This window comes from Hylobates moloch, unplaced genomic scaffold (genome assembly GCF_009828535.3).
Source record: "Hylobates moloch isolate HMO894 unplaced genomic scaffold, HMol_V3 SCAFFOLD_18, whole genome shotgun sequence".
NCBI classification, from domain to species: domain Eukaryota; kingdom Metazoa; phylum Chordata; class Mammalia; order Primates; family Hylobatidae; genus Hylobates; species Hylobates moloch.
Genome location: NW_026652293.1, coordinates 32,890,023 through 32,900,868, shown reverse-complemented (window position 1 = coordinate 32,900,868; position 10,846 = coordinate 32,890,023). Strand labels below are relative to the sequence as shown.

Here is a 10,846-nt window from a genome sequence, read left to right as displayed (position 1 = left end):
AATCACCTGAGGTTGGGAGTTTGAGACCAGTCTAACACGGAGAAACCCCGTCTCTACTAAAAATACAAAATTAGCCGGGTGTGGTGGTGGATGCCTGTAATCCCGGCTACTCGGGAGGCTGAGGCAGGAGAATCACTTGAACCCGGGATGTGGAGGTTGCGGTGCGCCAGGAGTTCGAGATCAGCCTGGGCAACATAGCAAAACCCTGTCTCTACAAAAAATACAAAAATTAGCTGGGTGTGGTGGTGTGTGCCTGTAGTCCCAGCTACTTGGAAGGCTGAGGTGAGAGGATCACCTGAGCCCAGGAGGTCGAGGCTGCAGTGAGCCATCTGCACTCCAGTCTGAGCAAGGACAGAGTGAGACCCCATCTCAAATATAGATATAGATATAATATATATCTCCTGCATGCATTTGCAACTACAAAGGGCTGGTGTGCTAAACTGCATCCCTGACACAGAATGCATTTTTCCCAAATTGCCATCAAGGATTATATGCGGGATTTTGTAGAAAATACAGTGGAGTGCCACTATATCTACATTAAATACAGTAAGAGCAAACACTTATAGAGAGCTTACCCTGGATCAGGAACTGTTTTGAGTGCTTTATAAATATTAACTCTTTTGGCCGGGCACGGTGGCTCACGCCTGTAATCTCAGCACTTTGGGAGGCCAAGGCAGGCGGACCACCTGAGATCAGGAGTTCGAGACCAGCCTCGCCAACATTGTGAAACCCTGTCTCTATGAAAATACAAAAATTAGCCGGGCATGGTGGCGGGAGCCTGTGGTCCCAGCTATTCGAGAGGCTGAGGCAGGAGAATCGCTTGAACCCAGGAGGCAGAGGTTGCAGTGAGCCAAGATTGCGCCACTGCACTCTAGCCTGGGTGACAGAGCGCAACTCCTTCTCAAAAACAAAACAAAACAAAACACAAAAACCTAGGTCTTTTAATTGTCACAACCCTATGAGATAGGTACTATTTCTCTTTAATTTACAAAAACTCAATTGCTGTGGAGAAACTAGAGAAGGAAAGAGAAAGAGTAATACTATATTAAATATTATTTTACTCACATAGCATAGGCCCCAAGTGTGTCGTGAAAGAGGTAAATCTGCTGTTCCCTTCATTGGTCTCAGTTCCCAGGTGCCTCATAAAATCTTCAGTGTGGCGGCCGGGCGCGGTGGCTCAAGCCTGTAATCCCAGCACTTTAGGAGGCCGAGGCGGGCGGATCACGAGGTCAGGAGATCGAGACCATCCTGGCTAACACGGTGAAACCCCGTCTACTAAAAATACAAAAAAAATTAGCTGGGTGTGGTGGCGGGCGCCTGTAGTCCCAGCTACTCGGGAGGCTGAGGCAGGAGAATGGCGTGAACCCGGCAGGCGCAGCTTGCAGTGAGCCGAGATTGTGCCACTGCACTCCAGCCTGGGGGACAGAGCAAGACTCCGTCTCAAAAAAAAAAAAAAAAAAACTTCAGTGTGTGTGCATGTCGCCATACTAAGTAGGGTCTAGTGTGTAAGCCCCCAAGCAAGCCAATCTCTTTATCAGTTATCCACCGAAGAAACAGCAATCTGTTCCATTGCTAGAGGAAAACTTGGCTATGCTATTGGGAGATGGTTCTGTACTTTAGGAGTGATAAAAGGGGTTTCCAAAGATAATTCTGATTATACATTTTTTTTTTTTTTTTTTGAGACGAAGTGTCACTCTTGTTGCCCAGGCTGGAGTGCAATGGCGCCATCTGGGCTTACCGCAACCTTTGCCTCCCGGGTTCAAGGGATTCTCCTGCCTCAGCCTCCTGAGTAGCTGGGATTACAGGCATGCGCCACCATGCCCAGCTAACTGTATTTTTAGTAGAGATGGGGTTTCTCCATGTTGGTCAGGCTGGTCTCGAACTCCTCCTGGCCTCAGGTGATTTGCCTGCCTCGGCCTCCCAAAGTGCTGGGATTACAGGCGTGAGCCACCACAACCGGCCCCTAGATAAGTTTTGACTGAGCTGTAACTCATAGATAAGGTGACCAACCGTCTCGATTTGCCTGTGACTAAAGAGTTTCCTGGGATTGAGACTTTCAGGGTTAAAACCAAGAAAGTCCCAGGCAAACCAGGACAAGTTGGTCACTCTACCACAAAATACATCTCTGTATCTATTGTGAGGGATCTGTTGACGCCATGGTCTATTATATTATTCTTTATGAGGCTCTCAGGAGAAATTCTTTTCTGGTCTACATACCAAGAATAGTCGTATATCCTCTAAGGAGTAAGTGGTTTGTTTTTATCCTGTGAACACTGTGAACTGTGTGAGTGAACAGGTTTCCCTTTTTGCCTTGGCTGCTGGAAGTCATAGAACTAAGTATGTATGACACAAATTTAGTTGCATAGGTCACTATGTTCTGTACTTTTTGTATCATTCCAGGCTCCACTTTTTCCCTACCTTGTTTTTTTTTTTCTTTCAATTTTACCTTGCCCTGTCTTAAATTTAATGATCTTGTTTTATTTTATTTATTTTATTATTTTATTTTATTTTTGAGACGAAGTCTTGCTCTGTCACCCAGGCTGGAGTGCAGTGGCACGATCTCAGCTCACTGCAACCTCCACCTCCCAGGTCCAAGTGATTCTTCCACCTCAGCCTCCCGAGTAGCTGGGATTACAGGCACGCACCACCAAATCCAGCTACATTTTTTTATTTTTTATTTTTAGTAGAAATGGAGTTTCCCCATGTTGGCCAGGCTGGTTTAGAACTCCTGACCTTCAGTGATCCACCCACCTTAGCCTCCAAAAGTGCTGGGATTACAGGCGTGAGCCACCACACCCAACTGATCTTATTTTATTTTAAATGTCTTTCTGGATCAAGGCAGGGTAAAATTAAACAGTTCTTAGTGTCTAGGGACTCTGCCATGAGTCACTGAATATATGGAATGATATGTAAAATTTATGTGTATAAACATATTTTTCTAGGGAGACGGAGCCATAAATTTTAATAATTTTCAAAGAAGTCTGCATCTCCCCCAAATATTAAAAGCCTCTGGTATAGGTGAATCAAGAAACAAATAAATGATTTTAGTTGGAAGCTTGAAAGTTTGACTTATAGTGCTGATATTTTAAAATGTTGCAATGATGGCATGGAGGAATGTTGGTGGGATGGAACACTGGAATGGCAGAGAGGAATGTTGGTGGGGTGGGGTGCTCCCCAGAATGGAATGACAACATGACAGAATGTGGTGTGCTAGAACATTAGTGCGTCAGAATATTAGGATATTCTAGAATGTTGATGTAACTGGGCCTACACAAATGTAGCTATGTAGGTCACTATGTTCTGCACTTTTTGTGTCATTCTAGGCTTCACTTTGTCCCTACCTTGTTTTTTTTTTCAATAGAACATCACCTTCCAGATGTCTTAGCATCCTCTTGCTTTTTTTTGTTTGTTTGTTTTGTTTTGAGACAGAGTCTCACTCTGTCACTCAGGCTGGGGTGCAGTGGCACGATCAGATCACAGCTCGTTGCAACCTCCACCTCCCAGGTTCAAGTGATTCTCGTGTCTCAGCCTCTCAAGTAGCTAGGTTTACAGGCATGTGCCCCCAACCTCAGCTAATTTTTGTATTTTTAATAGAGACGGGGTTTCACCGTGTTGGCCAGGCTATTCTCGAACTCCTGGTCTCACATGATCTGCCCGCCTCGGCCTCCCAAAGTGCTGGGATTACAGGTGTGAGCCACTGTGCCTGGTAGTATCCTCTTGCCTGTAGTTCAGTTGTGTCTCAGGGTTGGGCTGCTATCTGATTCAGCCTCTAAATCTCCAACATTCCCTAGCTCAGTGCCCTGTAAGGGTCCAGTAAAGATCCAATTGGTGGTTCATGCCTGTAATCCCAGCACTTTGGGAGGCCAAGGTGGGAGGATCGCTTGAGCTCAGAAGTTCAAGACCAGCCTGGGCAATAAGAGAGGCCCCATCTCAAAAAAAAAAAAAAAAAAAAAAAAAAGATCCAATTGGCTGCTGGTACATGGGCTTGTGTCAGTTTTATTTTACACTGAGCCGCTTTTTCCTTTCTGACTGTGCTCACTCTCCTTCGAGATCTGTCTCAACTACCTTGCAGGCTCAGGACTCGGGTAGACTACCTTGTCCATTCCTGTGTCTTCAGTGCCTGGTTCAGGGGCTGCCCAGAGGGCATGCCAACCCTGTGGCTTAGTCAGGGTAGCCTGACTAGGCTCCTGGCCAGAGGCCTGTCTGCAGCTGGGACTCTTAGGGATGGAGTTCAGCTTCTGGAGCTGTTAGGCTGAAGGAGACTCAGGATCCTTGAGGTTAGTCAGGAGCAGGGGAGGCCAGATCAGAGTTTGCTGGGGGAAAGGTGAGGTTTCATTACCAAAAGAACCTGATCCAAAGGCCAAATCCAAGAGCTGGGGTAGGGCAGAGATTGGAGTCCAGAGTAGGAGCGGATGGGGAGGAGTTGGGGTAAGGGCTGGTCTCCTAGATGTTCACTCCTCCTTTGCTCCACGCACTCATTCGTGTGGCTGACACTTGCTGAGGCCTCCTCTGAGGCAGATCTGTCCGTGCCGTGGAATTAACAGTCCCTAATGGGGAGATGGACACATAGAAAATGACAACCCAGTGTGGTCAGGGCTATGACACAGAGAAGCTGTGGGAGACCTGAGGAGATCCCAACTCAGCTTGGGAGTCAAAAACAATTTCCTAGAGGAATACTGTCTAAGCAGATGCTGGAAGAAGTCAGGGAGGGGTGGGGGGCATTTTCAGATGGGAAGGCTGTCTCAAAAGCCAAAGTGCATGGAAATTTCCCAGTACCTACCTGTGGGCCTCAGATCAAGGTGCTAATCACAGACTGTTCAGTTCTTTGAGCCACACATGTTTGGTCTGTCCAGGTCTAATTACCTTCAGACTTTCCCCAGCTATTGCAATAACACACAAATTGAAGTCTGTTGCAATCAATTGCAACCAGGAGAGGATAACTGCATCTTAAAGTGTGGAGACATTTCCTGATTTTGAGAGAACAGAATTTTCTGGACGTGCAAAGCCTGCTACATCCCAGCCACCCTGCTGCCATGGCCTTTTTTCTGGGCCCCCACATTAGCTAGATACTCATCCCAACAGCTGGGTGGGCCATTTACTCCCGGGGTGACCATCTCAGTTACTTCAACTTTGAAATGAGCTCCTAATGGTGTGGGGAATGCTTACTAAACTGGGTGGCAAGAGAACTGTATTCAAACCACGGAGGCTTCACCGATGGCACTGTGTGAGGTTGGGTAGGGCATTTCTCTCTAGAACTCAACTTTCCTATCAGTGAAAAACCAGAAGGGATGCAAAGGGGCTAGGATCTCCCTGCCTTGATGGTCCATATCTATGTCAAATGCTGGATGTCCTGTTTTTGGCCTGCTTCTTTGAAATAGAGGCCATGTGATAGAGTGGATTCTGGAGACAGAAGATTTAGATATGATTCTGGCTCTGACTTGCTTTGTAAGTCTGGAACAGCCATGAAACCCCCTCTGAGCCCCAGTTTTCTCATTTGGTAAACTGAGGTAATACCTACCTCACAGGGTTCTATGAGGCTCCAGTGAGCTAAAAGCAACATAATGATGACGATGACAATGATGATGATGGTTGTGGTGGTGATGGTGATGGTGATGATCTGTCTCCACGGCAGTCAATCTCTTGGAATGAATTATAATTGTGGTTGTTGCCAGGAAGTTACAAACCAGCTGCAGGGTCATAGAGAATGTGAACAAATCTTTGAAAGACTTCCCCATGGTGGAGCAAACATTCCCAGCAAGAGCTATTACTGAGGGGAAAAGAGGAATGAACTCAGGCCGACTAACTACGCCCATTTACTTCTTCCTGCAAGGTAGGTGTTCGTGTACCCATACTAGCTGGGTGACCAGTATATAAACCTTTCAGAGCCTCAGTCTCTTCACCTGTAAAATGTAATATTACCAGACTCAAAATTGGTGAAGGCTATAGTGGACATTGATTGCTCTGGGCCGCCCAGCATCCAAACACTCCCTATTTGGAGGAATTCCAAGCTATGTGGGAGCTGAAGGAAGCAGCAACTCCTCCTGACCCTTGTGGGCTTGTGATTGGCCAAGTCAATGCCCTACGTGGGCTTTGAGTCTGGTGGCAGTTGGCAGAGGGGCAAGGACAGTCAGAGATTACTTCAGGTGGCTGCAATGGGGCAAGAGCCTAGCAGTGCAGTGGTGACCAGCAAGTATCTGTGTGGCTAGAGGCAGAGTCTGTCCTAAATACATAGTTCCCATGGCAGGACTTTGGCTGTGCCCAGCTGCCCTTGATTCTCGTCTAGCTTTGTGGTCTCCCTGTCATTTCAGTGAGACATTCAATAGTCCTCCAGTAAAGCCTCTTTTTGCTTAATTTTGCCAGAGGTGATTTCTGTTGTTTACAGCTGAGAATCTTGACTGCTACAGCGTAAACCCCATAACATGCCAGACACAATGCTCAGCATATAGTAAGCACTCAAAAAACTATAGACACACACACACACGTGCGCACATGTGCACAGAAACAAAAGTTCAGAGAAGTAAAATGATCTGCCTAAGGTCACACAGCAGGTAGTGCTATGGGGCTGGACATGGACATCTTGGTGGTACACTGCATTTAATTAATTAATTTGAGACAGAATCTCACTCTGTTGCCCAGGCTGGAGTGCAGTGGTGCAATCTTGGCTCACTGCAATCAAGTGATTCTCCTGCCTCAGCCTCCCAAGTAGCTGGGGACTACAGGCACCCGCCACCACGCCCAGCTAATTTTTGTATTTTTAGTAGAGGCACGGTTTCATCATGTTGTCCAGGCTGGTCTTGAACTCCTGACCTCAAGTGATCCACCCATCTCAGTCGTCCAAAGTGTTAGGATTACAGGCGTGAGCCACCGCTCCCAGCTGGTACGCTGCATTTAGATATCACTTTACTTCACAACACGTTGTAGAACCATGTATTATTGACATATTTGTTCGTAAGTCTCCAAACAACCTGGTGAGGCCAGAAGGGCTGGGATATTCTCAAGACAGAGAGGAAGGCATTAGCTCAAGGTAACCCTGTAAACAGTGGCGGCCTAGAATCCAGGTCTCAAGTCCACAGCCCAGGGCCAGTGCTCTGGTTGTGTTCACACATGTGAGCTCCCACATGCACATGGTGCTACATTTTATGAAGCAGCTCCGTCTGAATACATGGCTACCTGGTGCATTAGCAAGCTGGGGTGATTCAGCAGCTGCCTGTGAGGCCATCAGGGAGGGAACACCATGTACCAGAACTTGCAGAAAGGAGTGCTTCTGCAGCTTCCATGTGATCTGGGGTACAGGGAAGTGGGGGGGATGGTGCTTGAGAAGTAGGATGGGAGGGAGGAGGGGATGGGTAGATTTGTCCTAACTTAGGGCCTCCTCTGGGCCCCAATAGGGCCCACACTTATTGAGGGAGATTTTGATTCCTGCAGTGTTGGCAAAGTGGCTTAATTCGACTTAATGGAAGAAAAATGTGTAATGAATATGGATAATGCATACAACGAGGCCCCAGGGAAGGCTGGCTGGAGGAAGGGTGATGAGCTCATGATAAGTCTGAATGATAATCAGGCTGTAGCTCCAAGGGTGAGCCCAGGTAGAAGACATCAGGGACAACTGCTCCTCCCTAGGGGCCTGGGATCCTCCTGCTGACCTCTGTCCCCACCCTGCCCTGGCCTTCAGACCTTGACCTCCCACTTGGATAGAGTCAGAGAATGTCAGATTCACAGGATTCTGGCTTCACAGGATTAGAATCAGGCTCAGGATTCCAGAATTACAGACCTTTAGCACCACATAATGTTAACAATAGAAAATTTCAGAATTGAACAATCTGACAATTGGAGCCCCTTGGGAAGAAATCTAGGCGATCTTTCCCCAACTTTAATAACAATAAATAACATCTGTCGAGCACATCGCAACTTCCAAAGTCCTTTCACATCTGTACAGACATCGCATAGGGGTGGGTGGTATTATACCTTCAGCTTAAGTATTGTGGAGAAGATCAAAATGGGCTGGCTGGCGGTTTGCTTGAGCCTGGGAGTTCGAGACCAGCCTGCGCAACTTGGCAAAACCTCATCTCTACTAAAAGTACAAAAATTAGCTAGGTGTGGTGGTGTGTGCCTGTAGTCCCAGCTACTCGGAAGGCTGAGGCAGCAGGATCACTTATGCCAGGGAGGTCAAGACTGCAGTGAGCCGTGATTGCACCACTGCACTCCAGACTGGGTACAGAGCAAGATCCTGTCTTAGAATAAAAATAGCCCGGGTGCGGTGGCTCATGCCTGTAATCCCAGCACTTTGGGAGGCCGAGGCGGGCGGATCACGAGATCAGGAGATCGAGACCATCCTGGCCAACACAGTGAAACCCCGTCTTTCCTAAAAATACAAAAAATTAGGGCTGAGCGCGGTGGCTTACGCCTGTAATCCCAGCAACTTTGGGAGGCCGAGGCGGGCGGATCACCTGAGGTCGGGAGTTTGAGACCAGCCTGACCAACATGGAGAAACCCCGTCTCTACTAAAAATACAAATAAATTAGCCAGGCATGGTGGCACACGCCTGTAATCTCAGCTACTCGGGAGGCTGAGGCAGGAGAATCGCTTGAACCCGGGAGGTGGAGGTTGCGGTAAGCCAAGATTGCACCATTGCACTCCAGCCTGGGCAACAAGAGCGAAACTCAGTCTCAAAAAAAAAAAAAAAAAATTAGCTGGGCGTGGTGGCGGGCGCCTGTAGTCCCAGCTACTCGAGAGGCTGAGGCAGGAGAATGGCGTGAACTCGAGAGGCAGAGCTTGCAGTGAGCGGAGATTGCGCCACTGCACTCCAGCCTGGGCGACAGAGAGTCTGTCTCAAAAAAAAAAAAAAGAATAAAAATAAAAATTAAAAATTAAATAAATAAAATGGGCTGGTCTTGCAGGACAAATTCTATTTTCCATATGCCAAGGTTTTGATACCCTTGTCTTCTGTAGTTATATAAACACTTCTATTTGGTATAATGTGTTCAAATTCTCTGTTGTGTAAATTCTGTAAGGTCAAGTATGGTTTTTCGGAATGCATTTTGGCATATTGCAACGCTCAAAAATATGACTATCATTGTTGCATCAGCATAATCAGGGTTGGTACATTCTGCGATAGCTTTTTGGCAGGTTTTATCATCCAGCACTATTTTCAGTTCACAAAGGACTTAAACAACATATCCAAGAATAGATTTAAAGTCACTAATGTAAAGACTGAACTTCAAGTTACTTCAAGGGTTAGTCAGCACATGTTCTGATTTTCTTTCTTTTTTTTTTTTAGATGCAGTTTCGCTCTTGTTGCCCAGACTGGAATGCAATGATGCAGTCTCAGCTCACTGCAACCTCCACCTCCCAGGTTCAAGCGATTCTCCTGCATCAGCTTCCCGAGTAGCTGGGATCACAGGCATGCGCCACCACGCCCGGCTAATTTTTGTATATTTAGTAGAGACGGGGTTTCACCATGCTGGCCAGGCTGGTCTCAACTTCATGACCTTAGGTGATCCACCCGTCTCGGCCTCCCAAAGTGCTGGGATTACAGGCGTGAGCCACCGCGCCCGGCCACATGTTCTTATTTTCTTAGAATAAAAAGTTAAACTACCAAAGACACGGAAAGAAGAAAAAAAGCAAACATAAGCTTTGGTGGATAGGAGCGCATAATGAATGCCACACAGAGGGGTGGTTGCGGGGAGGGCGGAGGAGGTGCTTGGAGGGAACGAGGGAACCTGTGCTTGAGATTCTGCCAGTAACGGGCTGCAAGGGGTCTGGGGCAAATCCCTCACGCCTCTGGGCCGCAGTTTTTCCCTATTTCAAATTGGGATAATAATTCTCACCCTGGGTAAAGTTCGGGAGTTGATCAGCCCGGGAGGACATCTGCAGCCACAGGACAAAGAGCTAAGAGAGATGGCGAGGGGGGAGGGGTGCGGAACCGCAGGGAGCTGCGAGGGGCTTACGGCTTCCATGGTAACCTACCGCAGCTTGGAGAGAAGGCGGGGTCTGAGAGCCCGGAGCTGGAGGTTTAGAAGATGAAGGTTTCACAATGAAGCTCCCTACTTCTCGGAGAAAGGCCTCCTTGGAGATAAGGCTGGCTGCACGACAGCAGCCCTCTGTGCTGGACAAGCAGTGATTTTGCCCTGTGCTTGAATAAATAAACCATAGCACTTTCCACACTGTATTTAACTGTCTATTTAACCTAGCAGTCTTCCTCCAGTAGCCTGAGAATTCCCTGAGGGCAGGAATTATGACTGATTCATTTCTTTGTTCCCAGAGCCCAGGACAAGACCTGGCACACAAAAGATAGTCTGTTGGTTAGTGGACTATGGCTGAGGGTGGGGCTAGAGAGACCTACTTGTCCAGAGCCCTTGGAACCCTAAGGGGTACTCTCTTTAAAATAGAAAGTCGGGGGGGGTAGGGGGGTGGGGTGCAGTAGCTCATGCCTGTAATCCCAGCACTTTGGGAGGCCTAAGTGGGCAGATCACCTGAGGTCAGGAGTTCAAGACCAGCCTGGCCAACATGGTAAAACCCCGTCTTTATTTAAAAAAAAAAAAAAAAAAGTTAGCCGGTCATGTTGGCAGGTGCCTGTAATCCCAGCTACTCACAAGGCTGAGGCAGGAGAATCACTTGAACCTGGGAGGTGGAGGTTGCAGTGAGCCAAGATTGAGACATTGCACTTCAGCCTGGTTGACAGAGCGAGACTCTGTCTCAAAAAATAAATAAATAAGTAAAATAAAATAGAAAGTTGACAGGATAGAATGCTTCCTCTACCTGGATGAGACCCTTCAAGTATTGCCATGGTCCATCAAGGTTAAGTTCAACCCCTGCTTCCTCCGTGAAGTCTTCCAGACTGTTTGTT

The 10,846-nt window shown here is 47.5% G+C and overlaps 1 protein-coding gene and 1 long non-coding RNA gene across 2 annotated transcripts in view; one reads left to right on the top strand and one right to left on the bottom strand.

Annotated features, from left to right (window-relative positions):
* Window positions 1-3,980: 3,980 nt before the first annotated feature.
* The window catches only part of SHISAL2A (shisa like 2A), a 36,625-nt gene continuing 29,759 nt past the window's right edge, over window positions 3,981-10,846 (bottom strand). The window contains exons 4-5 of the transcript XR_004245106.1: window positions 5,519-5,687; window positions 3,981-4,612 (exon numbers count right to left, since the gene is read on the bottom strand). The gene's annotated coding sequence lies outside the window, so the exon portion shown is untranslated. The remainder of the gene's footprint in view (window positions 4,613-5,518; window positions 5,688-10,846) is intronic.
* Window positions 5,124-10,158, top strand: LOC131381841 (uncharacterized). The gene is made up of 2 exons (XR_009210824.1): window positions 5,124-5,830; window positions 9,278-10,158. It is a non-coding gene; the product is annotated as an uncharacterized LOC131381841 (long non-coding RNA).